This window comes from Stegodyphus dumicola, chromosome 11 (genome assembly GCF_044657685.1).
Source record: "Stegodyphus dumicola isolate Sdum_Otavi_A_Nest chromosome 11, ASM4465768v1".
NCBI lineage: Eukaryota > Metazoa > Arthropoda > Arachnida > Araneae > Eresidae > Stegodyphus > Stegodyphus dumicola.
The window spans coordinates 13,014,213-13,041,200 of NC_140778.1; positions in this window are offsets into that span (position 1 = coordinate 13,014,213).

Here is a 26,988-nt window from a genome sequence, read left to right on the forward strand (position 1 = left end):
CGGCCAACAACGAGGTCCAAGCAGGATCACGACAGAAGTTTCCCGGTTCCACCAAGACCAGCTGCCTTCAAACGGCCAAGACCACAAGCAGAGGACAGAAGGAAGATGTTCAAGGGTGGCCGTAGTGGTGAAAAACGGAAGCTTCCAGAGGAAAGCACTGAAGGGCGAGCCCGTACAAGAAGGAGGATCAACCAAGCTACTATCTCCTATACCTTTAAAGACTCGGCCCAGAAAAGGATGTCTGAATATTACAAAGATAAGTAAAATTTTATGTTACTTTACAAACTTAAGTTAATCTTTCATTCTTACTGCAAGTGGCAGATTTCAAGAAGTTTTACCTCATGCGAGGTCTACCTTTATCGCCAAAAGGGCGAGAAATGAGTTGTGACCGATTTTCTTATTATGTTTTTCAATTACTCGCGCGTAAAACTAAAGTTGATGTATAATAGCGTTGTGTAAAGACTTAAATATTGTAAAAAGTTATTGTATAAATTTTATTTAAAACATTCTAGCAAGAAAGAAGTTTTAGTCTGAAAGACTTTTTGAAATGTAGTATTATTTCAATGTAGAAAGAATTGGCACTTGCTTTGAAAAGAATAGAAGTTAACAATGTACTACTAATGTATGTTTTCAAATGTGTAAAATTAACGGCATGTTGATATGTTCTTGTATACATGTGAACTGTTATTTTGAATGTTAAGAAATACCGTGATATGGTAAAAGTGAAAGTAATGTTAAAAATTTGTTATTCGTGTGACTGTAAAGATTAAATCATGGTGAATATGTGTTAAAGGTTGAATGATGTAGTTAGGCTCTCTGACGCTACACTTTAGAGTTAGCCACTTTCAGAATAGTACCTCAGGGTCTAGAGTTGAAATTAGGGTGTGTTAAGAGGTCTCGTATGTTGAATTTTAACACGTTAGTGTTTTGATTGTAGGAGGAAGTGTGGCATACGTAGACAGAAACACATTCGTGGTTGGTGTTCTTTTACAACACATGTCAGAGAGCACGGGGAGAGATAATTAAAATAGTCATGAATGAAATAAGAATGTTAAGAGAAGTATATTTATTCTATATGTTATTTGTAATGTCATTCTGTAACATTTCATTAAACTAGTTTTCCTTCCAGATCTCTGGAAGGAACCAGAATTGAATAAAGCTCCTGTTTAGATGCAGTACAGATGAAAAAGAAAAAAAAGATTGTTGTATATCCCGGGAGCTGCTATTGTAACAAATTTCTTTCTTTTAAATTTTCTAGTTTCTAGCTAAGTTATGATTGTAAAAGGTTGGCCTCGCGTTAGTTTTTAGAGTTAAAAGTTTTCAACAAGGTCGTTTTAGACCTCAGTTTCAAACAAATTAACTCTGGCGGGAAGTATGTAAGGATCTTAAGTTTTACTAACGTTTATTTTATTTTAAATCTTTACTATCACTTCTTATTTTCTACTTCCGGCCAGAATTATAAGCGTGAAGGAGTTTATGCAAAGTTGTCTGGCGAACGCCAAGTATTTAAGTGTGGCCTTTTTGCCAAGCAGAAGAGAGGAAGCAGTGAGTTCGAAGCAGGCCGCTTACCTTAGAAGTTACGCAGTTGCTATTTGCCTTCCAGGCCAGAGGTTTTAATCCTCTTGATAAATTAAACGTTACAATACAACGTTACAACGTGTTCACAGTCTCTGTGCTACATACGCTTCCTGTTATTATAAGGCCAATCTTATTCTAAAGTTAAATTAGAGTTTAGTTTTATTTTGATATCTTTTACGTTAGACCCCGAGTGGAGGGTCATTGTATTCCGAATTACGGAAGTCATTGTATATAAAGAAAAATAAAGGGTTTTGTATACCCTTCGTCTGTATCCTGTCTACTTACTACAATTAGTGAACATAGCTTTAGTAAGCTCTCTGTTCTAGTCAGGTCATTGTATGTTTCCGAAGAAGGTAAGAAGAAACATTGAACCTGATAGCTTCACGGGCATTTTCAGAGTTTTCCTTTAAATCGTTCTATGTGGCTGCCAGAAAACATTTGAATATATTGTTTATTTTTATTTAAATACAGTGATCTTGATTTTATGTTGCCTAATGTGCGGTTTACTAACAGTTTCTTTCGTTGTATTTTATTTAAAAATTAATAGTTATTGTAACCGAATATAATCCATTTATTATAAGCGAAGTTACTAACCATGTTTTGGGCATATTAGCTATTTAAAGAGCAAATGAAATAATTTTGTTTTAAAACTATATATGATCATAATAAAGTTAGAGAACCCCAATGGCATTTCTTTTCTGATTGTCTGTGTAACATACTGGTATAGCTTTCAGAAAAGGACTACTTTTAGGGCATTGTTTTAAATTTATTTTATGTGATAATTAAGACATAATGAACAAATTTAATTGTCATTTGAAGATTCCTTACCCTTTTAAAGCTCTATCTAAAAAAACTTCTTTGATACTTGCAAATTACCACACGTCTCTTTAAGACAACTGCCTGAATTTTTAAATTTGATCTTTGTTTTCGACAGCTTAATTTCGGAGTGACATAGAGCTACAGACAATTTTTTACCCAATTATGATGACAATTCTTCAGAAACAAGAATTGTTAATTAAGGCAAAGTATGCAAACACTATGCTGAAAGCTCGATGTTTTTGTTGAGAATATAAGGACAATTTGCAGTTAATTTCAATTATGGTATTCAAAACAATTATTTTTATCATAGACTTTTAAGAAATTTCTCCTTTTTTGGCTATAATCAATCACACATCATCATGAATTCCAACATACGAACTGTAGCCAAAATCAGAAGGTGATATGCATAAAAAAGCTGTATTGTTATAGAGAGTAAGTTAGTTTAACAGATATTTTATAGTCCTTAGATTTTTTTTTGGAAGCAATTTTTGATCCGTAATGCCCATATCACACATCATTTGTCTCACACGAACTACTGTTTCGAACAATTTTTCTGCTTGGTTTACTATTGAAAGACACACGTGCGCCTTTTTCCTTCCTTTCCAAAAAAATTGCATGTTGTTCTTTTTCAACCAGTGAGCTATCAGTTACGACTAACTAGTTTCCTCTGTGTTAACACCAAAGTGATCTATGGTTATTCGCTGTTGTGACAAGACAGAAACATGGTTCCAAACAGTTATTCGACCGAAACAAACCGACGTGTGCTAGCAACCTAAGAGACCTTAAATTAAACAGCCCACAGCCACACAACGCTGACTTCATTTCCTTTCGTATTTATTAGAATAAAACAAATTAAATTCACAACAGCAACGTAAAGAAATACAGCAATACCGGGAAAGGAATCTCCGGGCTCTTTACGATAGGAACGACCTATTCCCTATGCTTTACAGAAAACTCTGTGAAAACTCCTGGATTTGAGAAAATGTATGTATGTTAAAATTAATTAAAATTTTCTATACAAGCATGTTATTTTTACTACAGCAGGAAACTTTCGTAAATAAATATATTAAATTTATTGAATTACTTTATTTTTGGTATTTTGATATTTAACACTCTCCTTGCAAAACACTATGCAGTAATTTTCGTCATCAGGCAGAAAGACCTAACGCCTGCAAAAGCAAGTTTGATCTCAGTAGCACGTGGTGATTTCATCGTTGTGCTGCAAGCGTCCAGTGTTTGCTGATCATTGGTATTCGACTTGAAATCCGTTTGTTATTTTATTTTAACTGCTTTTATCTCCCTTTGATGCAGAATGGGAAAGCGGAAGAGAGAATATGAAGAACTTTCAGACATGATTGACTGTGTTAAGAAGAAAAAATCAGAAAATATGGAAAATCTTCTTGTGAGAGCCATTTTAACATCCGCGGCCAAACGGCTAAAAAATGATCCTAAGAATATTAGAGTAAAGCCTCTGAAAATCGAAAAACTGTGGTATTGAACAATTCAGAAATGCATTTGATTATTTATTATTGAGAATGTTAAGCATTTGATTATTTGTATGACCTGATATTTAAATCGTTGCAGATTATTTTATTTTCGTAATTACATTTTACGTTTACTGCTGCTTATATACTGATGTTTGAAGAATCAGGGAACTTCAGGTAGTATGAGAACGCACACATTGACTGCAGACATGTTGGTTAAAAATATTAAATTTAAGTAAACCTATCTACTAACAAAATGCAGATCAATGTTTTTACACTCAAGTTTCCCAACCTAATTGAAACATGTAAATTATATTAGACATGTAAAGGATAATATAAATGTGTGCTGCTTATACAGATTGGAGTGTTAAAGACTTGGGAAAATTAGTTCTTCAAATTTCTTCATGAAGTATATGTAACATGGAAACTGGTTTCCATTTGATGATATCATGGATTTTTAAGAGTGCATTTGCAATTGGAGATTATACTTAATATTAAAAAATTTATAACCAATTTCTTAGTTACTAGTTTTTTCCTATGATCTTGCGATATATAAATATTTTTAAATTCAAATATCACAGAACTGTTCGAATGTCTTTTAAATGAAACTGCGATGCTTGTTATAGGCAAAGCGGTGTTTTAGAAGTAAATTAAACTTTTTTATTCTTTTGTTTGGTTCCCTTCTAAAATTGTTTTATCAGTTTGCTGTTCTCTTCAAAACGCTTTAAAAGCGTTATTAAAAAGTTTCGTTTACAGCGTGGTGAAGATTTTTAATATTTTTCAAAAAGAACTGATTTGTGCTTTTCAAAGCTGAATTATATTTAACTGAGGAGCCATTTCCAAGAACTCCCCCAGAAAGTCTTATCAGTTAAAGTATTTAGCGGGCAAATAGCGGCCCGGGAAGAGAAAATCTGCTCTGATTCAGGATTTCCTTCAAGTGCGCGATCGAAGATTGATATTGTATTTCGCTATATATTTTCCCAAATTTATTTACTCCGCATAACCCTGTAGAAGAAAGTGATCTCTGGATGTTTCACGTGCACTTTTTGCATTTATGTGTGCCCTTTTTGCATTTTTGTGAGTGCTCGTTTGCTGTGTTTAAGTGCTGCAAAGTTTTTGGATTACCATAAATATTATTTCGGCCAGAGATAGTTAATTTCCGTAGTTGGGAAGTACTTCGAATTGTGTATATGTAAATGGCGCTAAGCGTACGTCTTCTATCGATCCCTCGTGCTCTTCGCATGAACATGATGTGTTCCTTGATGTGGAATCTTCGACGAATTTGTATGTGTGTGATACTTCAGATATTTGGATATATCTGAATAATAAGATATACGATGACATTTATTGGGATAAATTACTCTCTTTGGGTTTTTTTCAAAGTTCGATATTTTTGTGCACGTGTTTACACGATCGTGCAAAATTTGAGAATTTTCTTTCTCCCTAATTAAAAATACGCTTGCATTGTCAAGGATATTTTCGGTTATTAGTTGCATTGCTATAATTTGTTAATGAACTTCAGATCTGTGAACAACAATTTCGCCAGGATAATTTCACGAAATTAAAGAAGCTTGAAGACTGTGCTACTTCGATAATGGGTAAGTTCGATTTTCTTTTGTAAAGCAGAGAATTCTGATTTATTCTAAATGGCAGGAACAAACGAAATATGTTGATAATGGTAATGAGTTTGTTTCTAATGCTGATAATAAATTATATATGAAAAAGCCGGCTAAAACAGACAAAGGTACTTGTCTGTAGTCAACGTGAGCGTTGTCTTAAATCCTGAAGTTCCCTGATTCTTCAAACATCAGTATACAAGCATCATCAATCATCAGTATACAAGTAAGTAAAAGGTAATTATGAAAATAAAATATTCTGCAACGGTTTAAATGTCAAGTCATATAAATTATCAAATGCATAACTTAAAATCTCTGAATTTGCTTAATATCACAGTTTGTGGATTTCCAGAGGCGTTACTCATGTTCGGTTTTAATGATAATCAAAATAACCTAAATTTGGGTTCAAAACCATTTGATTACTAAAAAATTGTTAAAATTCTCGCTTTAATACTTAGTATCATAATTATGCTTATTTATTTATGCTTATTTCTTTATTTATTGAACGCAACATGCATTCGCTGGCTGTTGGACGGCCTCTAGGTTCAGACGACTAGCTTATAGAATTAGTCTTCTTAGCACACAATAAAATATTGACTTTTAAGAGATTTTTAGTCTAATAGATCATGAACGCTGTTATGCTGTATTATCAGCTCAGAAAACACACTCATTTTGTTGATCTGACACAGAGCAAACCTCATGGTGTGTTTCTAATGCTGATAATAAATTAGATATCAAGAAAACGGCTAAAACCGCCAAAGGTATGAAACTACTTAAACCTAAGTCGCAATTAACGTTATAAGATAGATTTTCTAATCTTGATGTACATGATACTGCTATTACTATTGATAACATTTGTGATTTTGGTACCGATAATAATGCTGTATTGAATAATATTAATGACAAGCCTAATCCTAATAAAAATGTCGTTGATAATTTAAATGTAAATATTGCCAGTAGTTATACCCCAGCAGGCACTGGCGTGTGGCAGCAGCCGGATCAGCCTACAACACCCTATCATGGCTAAGCCCTAAAAGGGTGTTAATTATTATGCCATTCGCAAAGATTTATCTAGACAGCTTCCTCTGTGAAAATTTTTTGATGGCCTTGCTTGTGAATTCCTTATAGTTCAGCGGGTTTATGCATCCATCGTTCTAACTGCGCAATAAAATCTCCAAGTTAAGGCGCAGTCCTCTCCAACGCCAGTCCTTTGCAACTCTCCACCAAGTCATCTTATGATAATAACGCAGTTTTATCCCACTATGAAAGACGTTTTATGACATATATACATGGAGTGATTTTGCGGATAGACACAAGAATGTCGAAGCTTGGCATCAGAGTCCGGGGGTTGTTTGGCTGAGAGGAATACAGCAGATTGATGACACAGAAGAATTTATAGCTCCATATCTTTATTCCATTCAAAAGGTAGATTAATTTTAGATTAAATTCTCCAAATTATTTTCTCATAATAAAATTGAAATTATACGTCGTGTCTAATGTGTAATTAACAAATATTCAGCTGATTACTATTATAGTACGTAAAGAAAAATTATTCCGCGCATAGTTTTTATTTTCATTCACATTTCATGATATTTACCTTTAAAATTTGGAGGTTCTATAAAAGTGTTTGCCAGGATCTGTAAAGTTTCTCTTGTCCTTTCCCCACACGAAAATTAATTTTACTTTAAATGCTTTCATTACTAGCATCTAAACCATAAAGATTTTTTAATTTTCATTTATGGCAAACTTTTTACGATATGTTAAAATACATTATGAAGTATGATAAAATATAATATTTATGTAGCTATACAGAAAAGAAAATTTTCCAAAGCTATTCAAATTGTTCAATTTATTCAAAAGCAAATCCCATTTTTCTGCAGATTAAACATATTTCTTGATATGTAGAAATATAAACATTTCATATAAAATAAGTTAGCTAAAAAACATTAGGTTAAAATTAAGATCACAAAGCCTTAATGAAAAACATATTTAAATGCACATAGATAAATTTTGTGTAACTGGTACATAAGAAAATAATTAAATATTTTATGCTGAATGTTGCGCATACATACATGTAAGCATACTTTAATGAATTATATCACTTATATTCGGGTTATCAAATTTAATTTAACAACATGAACTTACTCATATAATCTGTCAAATGATGATGTATGCTCTATACATATTTTAATCATTACTTTCAGAATTGAATAACGAGAACTTCTGAGTAATTAACATACATTATTATACTTATAAAAAGAGTATATACATGAATAACATTTTTCTTACTTGAAATCTTTAATTGTATAAAATAAATAAGATAAACTTACTTGTAAAATAGGTAAGATATTTTCAATTATTTATAATTTTAACAGAAAGCATTTTCCAGGTTCACATTCTGGAGTATTTCAACCAATAAATCTCGAAAAGCACACGTGCATGTAGCAGTTATTTTTAAACATTTGTAAAAGGTTTTCTGAAACTTTTAGTGCGTTTTTAACAGCATTATGAAACACAGATATAGAGGTTTTTATTCAACAATTTAATTGTAGTAATCTTATAAACATAGTAATCAGTTCTTGCATAATAATCAGTTCTAATGATCATTAGAAGAGACACACAAAAGCGACACTAGCATCTTTTAGATCCTGTTTGTAGTTCTATTTCAACATCAGCAGAAACCTAAAAAGAAAACAGATATATTCATTTTGATCAGATATTTGGATATAGAAAGCAACTTGATTACTAACTGACCAAGAGTACATGCGCTTTCGTAGGGAAACTGGGTTGCATTCATGTTACACATGCAGGCAGTCCGTGTGCATGGATTCAGACCCAGGTAGAACTACTAGTGTTAAACAGCCTCAACCACAAAACTATTGATAGTAACATGCTCATTTTATTTCTAATGAACATAATAAAAATATAACGTAACAAAAACATAATAAAAAAGGAAAATGGATTAAATTTTTGTAAAATACTGGGGCCGAATACCAAATATTTTGCTGGATTGAATAATCAGAAAATATCAAAAAAAGTTTTTAAAAATTATATGTCATATGACATTAGATTTAAAACTAAGAATAACGCAAATTAGAGAAGGTAAAAATAGAGAAGCTAGATCTTGGAAAATTTTGCTTGCGTAAAGAAGGAATTATCCTGCTTTTTCTTACAGTAACCCCTTTTAAAAGAAGTTTAGAAGAAGGTTTTCATCATGAAACCCCTTACATTTTCTCTGTAATATAATCTTTGTAATATTAAATCTTTGTGTTATACTTTCCAATTAGGAAAGAAGTTATTGCATCTACGAATTGTTGATACCAAATAAAAAAATAAACTGAATGTTAGTTACTCTATCATTAAATATTCTGCCATATTTACCACTAATAAAATAGCATATGAAGAGATAACACCTTAGCTCATATTTTAATTGGTTAGAAATAGTCACTTATATTTTTAAATTATGATATTAAATTAGAACTCAAAAACAAAAATCAGCGTTATATTTTCGAATTTTCACAGGATTAGTTCCGGTGGTTTTATCGAACCATCATCCTCAGGTGCAAAAGCCCAAATTAACGAGATAAGATATAATGATAAGTCAAGAAAGCCTGGACAGGAGATAAGCTACTGGCGCCATCTCTTGATGAATTCAGAACTAAAGCATAATTTCATTAAAGGCTGAAGGCAAAGATGGATTAGAATTAGGGTCGTTAACTAGAAAAGAAAGCTTTTTTGAATGCGAAATGACTCTAGAAAATCCAGTTCACCAATGGAAAATGTTTTTTGAATAATTTTGGCAGCAGAAAAATTGAAAGTGTCATTTTCGGACCAACAATGTTGGCCAACAGAAGACTTCTGTGTTTCCTTTTTTCTAATATATGCCTCATGTTCCTTAACGCGAAATTTTAAGGCTTAGTTTGGCCAAAGTAAATTAAACCACACTGGCAAGGAATCCTGTAAATACCCCAGGAATTCATAAACGGAATGGGGTCCTTGATTACGGAACTCGGAATTTTATTGATTTGAAAATGTGAATATATAACCCTGATTTGTGTTGTTTGACTTCTAAATTAATATTTGTTCGGCGTGTTATTGTATTTTAATTACATGATATCAATTAAATTCTTAAACTTACATGCAAAATGTTATTTGTTAAAATCAGAAACCATATTATAAATTCATTTGCATTCTAGCTAAAACTACATAGACACACAATATTGCAAGAGTATAGCGGTTAAGAGATCTTTATTTTTACCAATTCGGCTATTGAAAATATTACCAGTTTGGGAAAATCTTTCTTGATCTTGAAAATTCAGCAAATTAACACTGTATCTACAAAAGCACAGATTAGGATACAATATGAATATGATAAGTAAAACAGAAATTTATTTCCAGTATGGCAGAGAAAATGCACAGAATACTTAAATTAAGGTATGCAAACTGCCGCCATTAAACTCTTGTGGAGTGCGATGTAGTTATATAAATATTCTAAAAAGATGCCTCCGTGTCAAGGATACTGCCTTCGAATCATATACACCGGAAGCAGGCCCAAACTTTGACGGATAATTTCAAATTCATGATTTTAACGTAATTAGATCACGCTACCGTCACGATTATAATGTAAATCAAGCGACAATATGTAACTTTATTTCGCCTACTGACCTCAAACTACTTAAAAATAGTTTATGCCCAATTTTTTTCTGGCAGGGAGATAGGAAAGCCGTTTGCGACAGCCTTAGATTCGTTTCGCATCCTAAAGAAGTCATGAATGTGGATGCTAGTTAAGTGTTTAGTCTCTCTGAGCCATGGAGGCACTTCTAGACTTTGGTTTGGTTTAGTTGATTATGACAAAGCGCGCGCGTACCTTCGTGTAGGATTTTCTAAGGGAAACTGGCTCATAGACATGTTACACATGGGAAAATGCCTATAAAGACAACCCGTTCGCCTGGAATCAAAATCAGTGCCTAGCGATTTTACCGCTCCAACGCTGTTGTCCGCGAACTAATAAAGAGAGCCTAAATTCTTCTAAAGAAGGTGATAAGAGCAGAGGCGTTGGAAGACCACTAGATCCGGCCTCCAGAGAAATTCTGCTGAAAAATAGGGCAGAGCTTCCAGTTTATTGCCAGTGTAATTCGTTCTTTCTGGGAATTATTCGACAATGTTCTCGGTGAGCAGGCAGTTAAAGTACCTATAGGTTCGACCACTTGCGTCGAGTTAGTAAACGTGCATGGTTGCTGACACAAACATCCTTTGAAATTTTCCAAAACATGAAAAACGAAGAAAGTCCCGACAAGGATGTCTGCCTGATATGGAATCTGTTGAGAACAAATATATTGCAAGCGTCGACATATTGTACATACTGTTCATATTGTTCCAGTTACAATATACATATATTATATATTGTTCCAGTTACAATGAATGCTCCCAAGATGATTACTTGAATAGCAATTTTGTTGCAGCACGAATTAAATCAATTATTTCAATCACTCCATTTCAGCTGAAAAATGTTTAAAAAGAAAGGTTGAAAACAACAAATTCAGATACAAATATTTTTGGGTATTCACACTTGTCGAAATATTTGCAGTTAAGCTGAGGAAATCCATTGCGAAATCAAGAATAAATTGGTATAAGATTTATTAGGCAGATTACCAATCTCCCTTTGAAGGATGTAACAGCGTTTTTCTAATCGCGTTTCTTCAGTTACATTTCTAGCTTTGTCTAACTCTATAAAATGTCCTTATAATGTGTTGAAGTAGAAGGTAATGTAGCAATGAGACAGTAGTTATATCGAGAAATAATCTTTAAAATTCTCTTCAAAGCAATTTCCGAATTTGCGTTTTAAGTGTTCGTGAGTACTAGGGGAGTTAGAGGCGAGTTTATGCTGCGTGTTTTAAATAGGTCTTTAAATGGTGTTAGAAACCCTTACAGGTTATACTGATATTCTAAAATCGGCTTTGCTGTGCGCACTCGCTTTAGCGGTTCAGGTGACTGAGATACCAGTCGTTTAGCCATACTAATTTATTATAAATTTATATTCTTATTTTCTATTCTCTACTTTTATTATTCCATCATCATTTGTTTATTATTATTCATTTATATTAAATTTATTTTACCCACAAGTGGTGGTGAATTGTGAGCACCGAATGCGTGCATCTTGTTACATTAGTTCAAATAAAAAGGTTATTTAAAACTCTTTCTGTACTGTCTGTACTTCAAGACATAGCGAGAATTCGCTATGCTGTCTTTCATGATTGGTATACTTTGAATGCTTCTGAAACCAAAACATAGACTCTACACTCTTGCTATGTACTTTATGTTTTAACAAATTTAAAGTTTAAATTAATTAAATTTAAGGGTGTAATATATTTCAAAGTTTTCTACCCAAATTTCTTCGAAGCATACTGTGATTAATTTATATCTTTGAATCTTTTTTAATATCGAAAAACTTTCTTTCAATTTCAGCTGTAATCGTAAGCTCAAAAATGAGTGCAAAAGATTCCTGAGCATCGCACGAGCATAAAAGGATTTTCCATTCAAAACATTTGTGATCATTATTCATAAATTTAGCTAAGACTTATAATTTGAGGTATTATAGCTTTCTTTGCTTATGTCACAATTTTCGCTCGCATCAGAAAATTATACAACGTTAATGTCCGTGCCGCAGATGTTAAAAGTAGGAATTTAGTCCGGCTAGTGTAATAATCGCCATTATCTCACTCAAAGGATGTTCCTGATAAATCCATTTGCAAACTAAAATTACATAGTGGTTAAGCTTCTTGTAAGTTACTTAAGAGTTTAACCGCTCTGTAGAACTAGATTTGAGGGCCAAAATTAAAAAGAAAAACACTGACCGTGCTACTGGTAAGCTGCGTAAAAGTTTAACTGTAATGTAGACTGATCACATGTTTAACTATGAATTAAATTTTGTGTTCAGATGTTTTTAATTGAACTGCAAGAGAATACAGTCTTAACTTGGTAATTTTATGTCTATGTCGCCCAAACTGGACAGTGGTAAACGACTTTGCCTGCCGTATTGAAGTAGACGGGTAGGAATTCCGAAGAAGCTAAAGCAGTTTGTGAATGTGTAGCGTCTTTCCAGCATGGGGCACTCTATATACATTCACTTCCTAAAGTTAAACACGGAGAGAAAAATGCTAATTTTCGGAAGCCAATCAGAATTGAAGAGGGTGCAATTTGCTGCAGAGGTAGATGGAAGTATGCGAATACGTTATGTAATACCCAATCCTGCTTAGGATACCGCACCGAACTGCACATCTTTAAACGGGGTTCTTTGACGGCTGTCCGGTATCGAGATTAAGTCCTAGAACCCATTGTGAGATTGTATGCTGCAGCAGTAGGCCCTACTTTGTTTTAATGGCTGATAACGCACGTCCCCATAGAGCTGACATCGTCGATGACTACCTGGAGATAGAAGGGATTGCGCGTATGGCGTGGCCAGCGTATTCGCCCGACCTTAATCCCATTGAAAATATTTGGGATGCTCTCGGCCGAGCTGTATCTTCACGTTTCTCACCTCTAGCCACTCTTATTGAGCTGGAAACTGCTCTACAAGAAGAATAGCGATTGCGTAATTCTGCGGTGTTTGACCACCTAATTGAAAGCATGGTCACAAGGTGTAAAACTTTGTGTACAGATGAAGGGGGGATCACATACCCTATTAATGTCTTTTTTTCATTTTATGCTGTTTATTTTCACTTTATACATAATTCTGTTTAAGTCTCCAGTATGTCATTATCTGGCAACTTACAAAAATTTAATATTGTTTTCATTTCTGTGTATAATTATTGATTTTGTTTTATGAATAAATATATGTTACTCTCCTGCCGAATTTTGTGTCAATCAAAGAAGTATTTGTTGATTTTTTTGCATTTTACATCTTCGTGCTTAACCTTTGGAAGTGATTGTATGTCGCCAGACGAAAATCCTCTCGAGATGTAGCAAGTAGAGAACGTGGGCTTGGAGACCCTCGGACTCGCTTCCCAGTGGTGTTCGCCTTTACAATGGGCACCGGAACTGAAAATATTAGAACTGTTACTTGTATGTTGTACTACGTAACTGTATGCTAACGCCCGAGGTAGCTGTTCTATGCACAAAGTACCTGTAATGTAGCTATACGAAAACGACAGGCGCAAACTTGACGACTCCTTGCCGCAAGGAATTTCGTGGGCTTCATCTGACTCAGACAACGAAAATAAGTAAGCAAAACACCTATTTTGATTATAACAAATCATTGTTTCAGATTTGTATTATATTTTGTGTTATAAACCACAAGAATAGCTTAATGAACATTTATTTGTATTTTCATAAAACTTGTTTTCTGGTTCCGGTTATGTAGCTGTTATGGGCAGAAATTCTTCAATATGTTAAAAGGTAATCTTGAATGTTAACCTTTAGCTTCAGTGTTCACACATAGTTCATCTTTGTCACAAAGTTTACCCATCTCAAGCGAACATGGTTTGCATGTTACGTTCTCATGCTATTTGCGCTGTCTCAGTTTAAGAAAATTAATGTCGTCTCCGAACTGATAATCCATGATTAGACGAAAACTCTTTTAAAAATTAATATTTCTTGTTCATAAAAAACGCTAATCGTATAAACTAGTAGCCTGAACCTAGAGGCCGTCCAAGCAATCTTACGCAGCCAGCGAAAGCATTTTCCGTTCAGTCAATTACGCATTATTATGGTACTAGATATTATGGCAAGGATTTGTAATAATTTTACGATTTTAATGTTTTTAGAGTCCAATTTTAGATTATTTTGATTATTACTAAAACCTAACACGAGAAACGCCTCTGAAATTCTGCAAACTGTGATATTAAACTAATTCGGAGATTTGAAGTTATTTATTTGATTATTTATATGACTTGGCATTATAATCGTTGTAGAATGTATTTCCGTAATTACGTTTTCCTTTTACTGCTGCTTGTATACTAATGGTCTGAAGAATCACCGAACTTTCGTAATTAAATCAGTGCACACATTGACTACAGGCCATGCAGAGTCATTAGGTTTTTTGGAAGCGCAAAAGATGAAAAATTAGCAATGCCTTCGCTGGCAATCCAACCACGCACCTCTGGAATACGCGCCTAGCGTGTAGACCACCACACGAGGAAGGCACCCCCAAAAGGAGGGTAAAACACTTTATACATTGAGATTTGGTCGTGCAAAAAACGTTACAAATACTTTTGTTTTGTTCTAAACAAATGCATAGTATTCTCGTTCACTACCGTTGATAAATATTAGGATTTAATCTCTGACAGATTTTTAAACAAATCTATGATTATCCTTGACTAACCTTTATATAAATGCATGCATTTTGAACTGCAAAATATATTTCTCAAATTTCTTCAGGAAACACATGTGAAGAGGAAACAAGTTTCGATTCGATGGTGCTAAGGATTTCTAAAATTACATTTACATTTTGAGGTTATAATTATTGCGAAAAAATTATAACGAATACTTCACTCACTAGTTTTTTTCGTATACTCTGGCGGTATATACAATTTAAATTAGCAGTACTATCAGATATGCGGGTGGCATCCAATTTCTTGAATAAACTGCGTTGCCTTTTTAGGCGGAGCGGTGGCTTTGGAATAAATTGTGTACAGTTTATATTTTTTCGACTGGTTCTGTGCTTAAATTGTTTCTTCAGTTTGCTCTTCACCGCATCTCTGCTTGTTAGAGTTCTAAAGCTGCTCGGGCACATTTCCTCTTCTCCCCAATTTTCATTGTATCATACATATAGTTTTATCTAGGCTGTAATTCGCTACAATCTTGAAAATTTTTCATATATGTCAACACTGAAAAATGGTTCTACTACAGACGGGATATTACAAGAAAATTGCACGTTAGTTTTCTTGTCAGTTTATACGTCTTCTGAATTAACTTAACTTAAATGAATTTGAGGTCATCATTAGTTCGGTAAATTTAGCCGTGGAGTGCTTTGCAACGACTTAACATGTTTCATTAATTTTGAAACTTTTTCCCCCCTTTCGTGAGTACATCTACTGGGTTGTCGGTTTCCTTAAAATAATTGCAATTTTGAGGATCGGTTTAGTTCTTTATTTAAGTTATCCTGTTGGACACAAATGGTCTTCAATCTCCAATCTTTTCTTTTATCCATTACCATGTAATGGAAGAGCGTGATCAAATAAAATATTCCTGTCCTTGAGTACATCTTCTTGGTAATCATAAATTCCGCCTGCAACCACTGCATTCATAAATTCTAATCTCGGTAGAATTGAAGAGTTTCTTGAGAGAAAGTCTGGTTTTAGCCGTCACAAGAATAGAGCAGATGTTCTTTCCTTCTTGAAATCTGAGATACGCTTCTACAGCGTAAGCTCTAGACTTGGCACTAACGATACACTCTCAGACAGAAAAAAAAAAGACGCACCAAGAAGGAATTAACCGAGTGGGACGAAAATCGGTAGAAGTGATGTACATGTACAGAAAAACACATGATTACAGTTTGAGAAAAATTGGATGATTTATTGAAGTGATAGAGCTTCAGAAAGTAAAGAAATCAGTAACGCGTTTGTCCACCTCTGGCTCTTATGCAAGCAGTTATTCGGCTTGGCATCGATTGATAGAGGTTGCAGATGTCCTCCTGAGGGATAGCGCCCCAAATTCTCTCCAACGTGCGCGTTAGACCAACATCTCGAACTGGTTGGAGGGCCCTGCCCATAATGCTAAAAAACGTGCTCAATAGGAGAGAGATCTGGCGGCCTTGCTGGCCAAGGTAATATTCGGCAAGCACTAAGCAGTAGAAACATGTGCAGTGTGAGAGCGGGCATTATCTTGCTGAAATGTAAGCCCAGGGTGGCGTGACATGAAGGGCAACATAACGTGCCTTAGAACTTCGTCGACATACCGCTGTACTGTAAGTTTGCGAAAGATGCCAACGAAAGGGGTCCTGCTTTGAAATGAAATGTCACCCCAGACCATCACTTCTTGTTGTCCGCCTGTCTGCCGCAAGACAGTCAGGTTGGTATCACACCGCTGTCAGGGGCGCCTCCAGACTCGCCTTCGCTGGTCATCGAGGCTCAGTTAAAAGTGGGACTGAAGACTATTCTACTCCAGTCAGTGACATTCCAGTGCGAATGAGCCCGACACAACTGCAAACGAGCTTGACGTTGTACAGAGGTCAATGGCAGTCGGCGCAAGGGGCGCCATGGTATTAGTTCCCCTTCTCTAAGCCGTCTATGAATGGTCCTTGCGGTCACAGAAGCACTAGTTGCACTAGTTCCATGATAATGATGGATCTGGGGCATGGAGTGCCACTCTGACGATTGCTCGGTCTTCGCGTTTTTCTAGGCCTAACGCTTCCCTCTTCACGCTGTGTGCGGCCATGGTTCACCCATTCCTGCCAACATCGTCTAATAGTGGCATCGCTGATGCTCAAATGTTGAGCTGTTCGCTGATAGCACCAACCGGGTTCTTTGAGGCCAACTACGCGACCTCTCTCAAATTCTAACATCTAAACATATGGTTCACGCACTTCTATGAGAGGCATAGTTACTGTCTGACAGAGTATAAGGAATGAACTTCGTGAAGAATTTATGACCTGGAATCGTAATTTATCTTATTATATATATCCTGCCATTTGCGCAGATCAGATGCGCTGTAGCTACAAACGTTCATTCATTGGCAGCCAAAATGTAAAATTTTGCTTTTTCCGTCGAAACGTGTATGCATATCAATTTGTGTCCAATTTGCTTTATATCTTCTCTGTGCGTTGTTTTTTTCCCTAAGAGTGTATGTATAAATGCAATTTATCTCCAATCAGCTCCACATTCCCCGAAAGGATTTCCTTGCAAAAGAAAATACTTTCAGGTGGTCTCTTTCGGAATAGGAACTGTTCCAGTTTTTCTTTAGTTTTTTAGGTAAGTCTGCATCCTAATGATTTCCTTGTTCCCACAATTCTTGAAAATTAGGTTCCGTCAGACAGTAAAAGGAGAAAGAAACACACTGGGTCCAATATTCTTCCTGAATTTCTTATTATTGTACGTTTATAGAATTTTAAACAAAGTTTAATAATTTTTGACGTCAAATCTAAAAAAATTTTCGTTCTTTTGAGTATCCCATAACATTTCCAGTACATTTGAAGAACTTTAACGAAGTTTAATAATTTTTTACTTCAAATTAAAAATGTTCTTTTCAGTATTCCAAAACATTCCCAGCACATTTGAAGAACTACATGTATGGTGTAATATTCTAGTTTCAAAGTCAGAATAAGCCCACAGGTTTTTCAGAAATATTCCTCCTTTTTTCAAAATTTCATTTCTGCTCGTTTGGTTATGTAGTTTGTTTCTTTATGTCTTGCGGAAGCTTCTTCTTCATTCGGAGTTTCTGATAAGAAATCGTCGAAGTATATCGATTGGTTTAATATAAAACAAGTATACCGATTAGTGCTGAAATATATCTTCAAGAATTTAAATACTACTAAAAGTAAAAGACTGGAAGTAATACAAAACAGGACTCTAGTCATTCACAGAATTTTGGATTCAGGGTCAGAAACATTTTCTAGTAAATCGTCTGTACACAGAAAACATGCAATAGAACGATCCGTCTCTTTTGAAGAGATGCCATCTCAACATCATAAATAAATGCAATTTAGTTAATTCGAAACTGAAGTAGAAGTTTTAAGAAATTTGGGTTTGAGTTTGGTCCAGGATGCAACTATTCGTTTGGTGAGAGTGCATGAGGTGGATGCGAAGAAACATTAAAAACAATCCGTAATTACGTTGTATTCCTATCCTTTCGAATTACATCGGATTCTGATGTGTTTCATTTTCTTCAGTTACTCAGTATGTACTATACCCAACTTCCAGTGCTCTTCTATTATAGATATATAGTCAACATATGGATCCGTGAAGATTTTCGAACCGACGAAAGAAATTCTTTCTTAGCATTATCGTAATTATATTCAAAATTACCAGAAACATGTTGTCTCTACAGTTGCGTTCGAACTAAAAGGGTGTTGGATGATGATCCTCCTCACCCAGAATTTGGCGATTGGTTCTCCTAAAAATCCCAGGCGCCCTTTAAAAGGGGAAGTATATAAGATATTTCTCCCGCCTTCTTAGCGAGCTTTCGTGGTGTAGCGGTCAGCACACTCAGTGCGTCATTGAGAGGTCCGCGGTTCGATTCCGGGCGAAGGCGGTTGCTAATTTTCATCTATCTTGCTTCCAAAAAATTCCAGTGTTTCTACGCGGGTACCAATTCCTGTGAATGTATAGATGCTTGTAAACACGTATTGTCTTTGCAGAAAGGGGCGCTTTATACATGCGGCCAGCCGAAAATCCTATCGAGATGTTAAAGGTAGGGAAAGAGGAATGGGAGACGCTTGGGCCCATTCTCCTGGGGCGTTCTTGTTCAAAAATGACCTCGGAACTGAGAAAAGTCGAACTGTTACTTGTATGCTGCTCAAGGTACCTGTAAACTAACGCTCAAGGTATCTGATCTGTGAGCATAGTACTTGAAATACGCTTAACGACAGGCGCAAACATCACTCCTTGCTACAATGAATTTCGTGAGCATTATCTGAAAAAGATAACCAGAATTAGTAACCAAAAAAAACTATTTTGATTACAGCAAATCATGGTTTAAGATTTGTGTTATATTTTATGTTATAAACCATAAGAATGGATTAATGAACTTTTATTTCTATTTTCATCAAACTTGATTTATGATTTGTGATGCATAACTGTTAAGGGCAAAAGTTATTCAACAGGTTTAAGAGTTTTGAATGTTAGCCGTTAGATTAAGTTTTCCATGAATGGTTTAACTTTCTAACAAGGTTTACGCCTCTTAAGCGAACATAGTTTGAAGATTAGGTTCCCATGGGTTTTGCGTTGCGTCGGATTAACAAAATGAATGTGGTTTCGGAGCTGACAATGCAGGATAGCACAGTCCATGATCTATTAGACTAAAGCTCTGTTAAAATTAATATTTCATTTTGAAAAAAAAAAAAAAAAAAAAAAAAAAACACTAATTCTATAAGCTACTGGGGTGAACTTACAGGCCGTCTAAGCTATCTTAAGCAGCCAAGGAATACATTTTCCGTTCATTTAATTAGATTTATTATAATACTAATTATTATGGCAAATATTTTTAACAACTTTAATATTCTCATGGTTTTGAATCCAATTTTAGACTATTCTGATTATCATTCAAATCGAACATGAGTAACGCCACTTAAAATCTGCAAACTGTGATTTTAAACGAACTGAGAAATTTGAAGATATGGATATGGTTATTTATATGACTTGACATCAAATATATCTAAAATAAATCTATCATAAATAATCTATCATCATTATAGAATATTTTATTTCTGTAATTACGTGTTACTATTACTACTACTTGTATTCTGATTTTGGAAGGATAAGGGAACATCCGGAATTAAATCAATGAAAACATGGACTACAAACATGTTAATTAAAAAAAATTAAATTTAATTCTTCAAATTTCAAGTTTCTTAATGAAATACGAGTACATGCGACATGGGAACCGGTTTCAATTTGATGAAGGCATGATTTTTTAAAATTATATTTACAATTTGATATCATATTTATTATGAAAAATAATTATAAGCAATGTGTTAGTTACTACTTTTTCCGTACACTCATGCGGTATATAACTTTTATAATTGCCGATCCTTACGATTAGAAATTGGAGTTTATCCGCATATTTTTAAATGAAACTACGCTACCTGTTTTAGGCAGAGCGGTGTCTTTGAAATAAATTGCGTAGTTTGTTTTTATTCAAAACTTTAGTTCTGTGCTTAATTTGTTTCTTCAGTTTGATGTTCATAGCAAAAACATTAAAATTGGTAATTCCCCAAGTTTGATTTAAGGCTTGTGGAAGAATTTAATATTTTTCAAGAAATTGTGCCTTTATGTTTAATTGAAGAAAACTCTTTCCAAAGCTACAAGCAGAAGAATTTATCATTTAAAGTACAGGGTGATTATAATTAAAGTTTAAGTTTCAAAACGCTATAAAAAAAGAACCACTGATGAAAATGATGTGAAATTTGAAAGGAATGTTATGAAGAAGCGTATGGCAGAAGAAAAAAGTTAGTTTCAAAAGTTAGCAACAGATGGCGCTGTAAGCGACAGAATCACGACGAGAAACGAGAAATGATTCCTAAAACAACGGCTAAGGTGGAAGTTACACATTAAAACGCATTGATAAATTAGAATTATTGAATAATTTTATTTGCATGACTGTACATATCACATCGAAAGGGACAAATCGGTTTCAAGAGTTTTGTGGCGACATACCGCATAAGAACCATTCATCAAAGAAGTTCGGAACTGTCGCGAGACTGGCGCAAAACATGTTCAATATGGTGTCCACCGTTGTGTGCAACAAGTTGAAAGCGACAAACAGCATGTTCCATAACGGATCGCAGTGTCTCCGGGGTGATGTTCAGAATGTGTTGCGGAATGCGTGCCTTTAATTCTGCTAAATTTGCAATTGGAGCACGGAACACAACATCCTTCAGATATCTCCACAGCCAGAAATCACACGGAGTAAGATCAGGCGATCGGGACGGCCAGGCTGTAGGGAAATGACGGCTGATAATTCGAGCATTTCCGAAATGGCGCCTCAGCAGCTGCTTCACGAGATGTGCAATGTGCGGAGGAGCGCCATCTTGCATAAAAATGATTTCATCCACACATCCACGCTGTTGCAGAGCTGGAATCACGTGGTTGCGCAAAAGAGACGCATACCTCTGACCAGTGACGGTTTCGGTAACAGGACCGGAAGCACCCGTCTGCTCGAAAAAATATGGTTGTAGGATGAATGATGCCGTAAAGCCACACCATACCGTGAAGTGGTACGGGGTGCGTTGCCAGTGGATTTTCTGTTGCCCATATTCGACAATTCTAGGTATTCACGTATCCTGTCAGATGGAAATGGGCTTCATCTGTCCACAAAATTTTCCACGGCCATTAATTATCCACTTCCATGCGAGCCAGGAATTCTAACGTAAACGTCTCCCTAGCTGTCAGGTCAGACGGAAACAACTCCTGCACATGGCCAATTTTGTACGGATAGCATTGCAGGATGTTTCGTACAATTTTCAGCACCGTGCTCGTAGGCCTGTCAAATGTTCGAGCAATTCCTCGTGCACTGCACGGTTGCACACCATCGGCCGACCCCTCCTGTAATGCTGTGGCCACTTCTTCAACTACCGTCGAATGCACTCGTTTTCTCCCTCTACCAGATTGCACATCAAACGAACCTGTCGTTTCGAATTTTTGCATCATTTTCTTTAGACCTACGACACTCATTGGACCAACGCCTTCTTTTATACCCTTCAGTGTCCTGAAATTTTGCAGAGCTACTCTTGCACAATCATCATTCTTGTAATACAGCTTTACCAGCAGAGCGCGGTCCTGCAGTGAAACACCCATGGCGAACATCTGAGACGCGAATTGAGGAACAGCCTGGTACCTGGCGGCTTTATAACACTGAAATTTAACTAGCATTTTAATTTACGTCTTCTTCCGCTTGCAGCGCCATCTGTTGCTAACTTTCGAAACTAAATTTTTTCTTCTGCCATACGATTTCCGCTTTCTTCAATAACATTCCTTTCAATTTTGACGTCATTTTCATGAGTGGTTCTTTTTTTATAGCATTTTGAAACTTAAACTTTAATTATAATCACCCTGTATTTATATGAGCTAATGGCGGCCTGGGAAGACTTTTTTTTTGGGGGGGGGCCTAAGGCAGTCAGAATATCCACTTTGTTTCCAGATTTCCTTCACGTACGCGATGGAAGATTCTTATCGCATTTCTCTCTGTATCTCCCCAGAGTTAATTACTCCGCGTAACCATGAGGATGAAAGTCATCTCTAGGTATTTTATGTGTGTTGCGATTCTGATTTTTGCATTACTGTAAGCACTCATTTTGCCATGTTTAAGGGCTTCGATGTTTTTGGATTACCATGAATGCTATATATTTTATTTCAGCCTAAAATAGATAATTTTCCCCGTTGGGATAAACTTTGAACAATGCGTGTGAAAATGGGGCTAAACGTACTTCCTAGGCCGATGCCTCGTGCTCTTCGCATGGAGATGATATGTGCCTTGATGTGAAGGCAAGGATATACACATAAAATTGTATGTGTGTGATACGCCAGGCATTTCGGAATTCATGAATAATAAGATGTTCGCCGACAGTTATTTGAATATATTATTAATATAATTGTTGTACTGTGTGTGTGGTTATGGCAAAGCCTCGAGGGCTGTCTGCCTAAGAGGAGGGATGCCTTCGTGAAGGACTTTCTAAAGGAAACTAGCTCGTATATACGTTATACATGGGGTAAAACCACGAAAACGCCCATGCAGCCAGCCCGTTAGCGGGATTCAAACCTCGGACCGAACTACCAGTCTTCAGCGATTTTACCGCTTGGCCGTTGGATAATGTACTATCTCTGGATTTTTAGAAATGTTATACTTCGGACTGTTAACGTGTTGACTGGCTCATTGAAAATTACCTCTGTCCGTATTGAAACACACGCTTGCCCTTTTAAGGATAGTATCGGTTTTGTATTCCATTGTCATAATTTACTCAATCTGACGAACTTCAGACCAGTCAGCAAGAATTTCGCTGGGAGAGTTTCCAGAAAATTAACAAGCTTGAAGACTGTGCTATATCGGTAATGGGTAAGTGCGATTTACTTGTTAAGCAGAGAACGCTAATTTATTCTAAATGCCAGTAACAAACGGAGAATGTTGTTAATGATAATGCATGCGTTTCTAATGATGGTAACTTAAATTTTAAGAAGCCGGCTAAAGATTTCCTTCACGTACGCGATGGAAGATTCTTGTCGCATTTCTCTCTGTATCTCCCCAGAGTTAATTACTCCGCGTAACCATGAGGATGAAAGTCATCTCTAGGTATTTTATGTGTGTTGCGATTCTGATTTTTGCATTACTGTAAGCACTCATTTTGCCATGTTTAAGGGCTTCGATGTTTTTGGATTACCATGAATGCTATATATTTTATTTCAGCCTAAAATAGATAATTTTCCCCGTTGGGATAAACTTTGAACAATGCGTGTGAAAATGGGGCTAAACGTACTTCCTAGGCCGATGCCTCGTGCTCTTCGCATGGAGATGATATGTGCCTTGATGTGAAGGCAAGGATATACACATAAAATTGTATGTGTGTGATACGCCAGGCATTTCGGAATTCATGAATAATAAGATGTTCGCCGACAGTTATTTGAATATATTATTAATATAATTGTTGTACTGTGTGTGTGGTTATGGCAAAGCTTCGAGGGCTGTCTGCCTAAGAGGAGGGATGCCTTCGTGAAGGACTTTCTAAAGGAAACTAGCTCGTATATACGTTATACATGGGGTAAAACCACGAAAACGCCCATGCAGCCAGCCCGTTAGCGGGATTCAAACCTCGGACCGAACTACCAGTCTTCAGCGATTTTTGGCTAAAGCAACCAAAGGCATGAAATTAGTTAAACCTAAGTCGCAATTAACGTTACAAAGTAGATTTGCTAGTCTTGATGTGCATGATACTTCTATAAATACTGATAACATATGCAATGTTGGTACTGAAAATAATGCTTTATTGAATAATGTTAATGACAAATCGAATCCTAGTAAACATATTGTTGATAATGTAAATATGACTATTAATAATAATCCAACAGTTCCACGCGTGCAAAAGCAGCCGAATCAGTCTAGGAACCCCTCTAATGGCTAAGCCCTCAGACGTGTTAATTATGCTTTTCGAAAAGACTTCCTGATTGTAAATTTAATATTCAAACAAAGACATATTCAGACAAATTCCTGATTGTAAATTTTAGCGATTATCGCGTTTAATGTAACATAAATTCGATCCTCACTCTCCATACTCCTAGTTTGCTCAGAATGAGTCACGGTGCCGAAGTGTTGCCGCCTGATGAATTACGGCGTCACTACAGAGATTGTTCCCAACTATTCGACTGTTGATAGAGTAGTCGATGCTGCTGAAGAAATTGAATAAAATACTCTTGAACACGAGATATAGAGTACACAAAAATTCGATGTACAAATCGAAAGTACTAAGATTTATCTCAAGGCCTATCAGAGAGACGTTCCGTCGCAGACGAAGATAGACTACGGAGGCTACAGTTCAGCTACTCTAGCAATTAAGCTGAGAAGTCAAAAAACTCTGAGGTACGTGTAATTTAACTTGCACGCCAGGCTTTGCTTTACTTAAACATAAATGTCATGTTCTTAAGACTAAACGTAAAAGCGCCACTAATGAAAATTCTAATACTGATAGTCATGTTTTAAAATTAGCCGCTGAAACCGATAAACAACTTATTCTTAGTAAAGTCTATTGAAAGTAGCAACAAATTTCATGTTTTGAATAATGAAAACATTATTAATAGTAATAATGCACCCTCAGGTGTTCAGGTTGTACATCAGCAGGCAAACAATAACACGCCGTCGCCTATTCCTCCCATCTTATTTAACCCTGCCACTGTATCGCATGAGGAATTTTTTAAAACGCTTATAGGGAGTATTGATGCAACATTTCTGATGAAACTGAATAGACAATGCATAAAGATTATTTTTAAGAATGTTAATGATCCTCGTATACTTAGCGTTTATTCAAAAAACATGGTGTTGAACATTATGGTTTAAATGCCACATATGTTACCACTACAGAAAGAGCAAACATCATTTCTGCGCTTACTAAAATAGGATTTACTGAAACAAACACACCTAATCGACTAGAATTAAGACAAAGGCTAACATTCCTTTATTTGTGATTCATATTTTAAAGAATGTGAACTCGGAAAAGATTTATGAACTGAGAGATTTTTTTTATATATCTCTGTATCTGTAGAAAATTATGTGTCCGAGTACAAAATGCCGCAGTACCAGAACTGCCAATAACATGACCATTCCTCGGACAATTGTTAATTTCATATTCGATAAGTTAAATGCAATAGAATGGACTACACAATATAGAGACTGCACAGTACTATGAATTAAGAATGGGTGAGTATGAATACTATGAATAGAAAATGGACTACACAATACTTCCACAAAATAGAATGGACTGTCGACAAGAGGGATTGATGAACTCAAGTGCTGTAATTGCCAAGGACTTCACGTTGCTTCTTATCGTGGGCGTTTTCAGTTCTCAAAAAATAATACCATTCCTCGGACAATTGTTAATTTCATGTCCGATAAGTGAAATGCAATAGAGTGGACTACACAATATAGAGAGTGCACAGTACTATGAATTAAGAATGGATGAGTATGAATACTATGAATAGTAAATGGACTACACAATACTTCCACAAAATAGAATGGACTGTCCACAAGAGGGATTAGATTGATGAACTCAAGTGCTGTAATTGCCAAGGACTTCACGTTGCTTCTTATCGTGGGCGTTTTCAGTTCTCAAAAAATAATAACAGCAAAAGCAACAACATTAATTATGTTAAACCAGTCATCTTGCACGCGGAAATGGGCAAAACCCAGACTATTAAACCTGCTCCAAATACCATTACTGCCCACTCCGACTCGGCGACAGCTGTGCATGTCAAGTTGCCAACTTGCGAATCGTGAATAATGTAATCAAAAACTTTTTGCCTTGGTTCAAAATTGCGAGTGATTCTATTGATAAGCTGAATATTTTTTCTTGAAATAACTAACGAAATTAACAGTTATGACTCAGCCCAATAACGTGTACTCTTTCACGTTAGTTACATAATACGAATGGTCTTATTCGTAGAGCATATGAGCTCAAAGAAATTTTGCAGGATTACAGACCTGACTCAAATTTCATTCAAGAACACATGCTCGGTCCTCACAACAATTTCAAAAACCGCAGCTATGCCCAGTACAGATTGGATACGCCTACTGAAGGCAGATATGCCCGAGTTGCCTTATTTATTTTAGTCAAACGCTCCATTTCTCATAAAATTTCGAGGGCTGTCAGCTGTCGACGCCTTAGCCACCATGATCCAAACATTTCGTCCAATCACTATTACCTCCGATTATGTTCCGAAAAATAAATCAGTAGCAGACGTGTGTTCTGATCTGCAAGCGCTATTCAACGCAAATAATCGAATTGGTCTAGGTGGAGAATTTTAATGTATATCATCGAGTTTGGAGCTGCAATGATATTAATAACTATGATGGAAAAGTATACAAACTTTGCCCAATGTGCCAACATTCCAAATTCGGCTCCTCATAAACCAACATAATTTACTTTTCGCAGACCCGCCGTTATTGACTTTTTTCCTTTCAAAAATATTGAAGCTCTAGCGTATATAGAAAGATTGAAAGAACATTCTTCGGGACATAATTTGACAATGGCGTTGATTAACATTAGTTGCTACAGTACACAACACAAAAGAGTCCTTATTACTAACTGGCCATTATTATGCCAAAGTTCTAGACCACAACTGATACATTTTCAGCACACA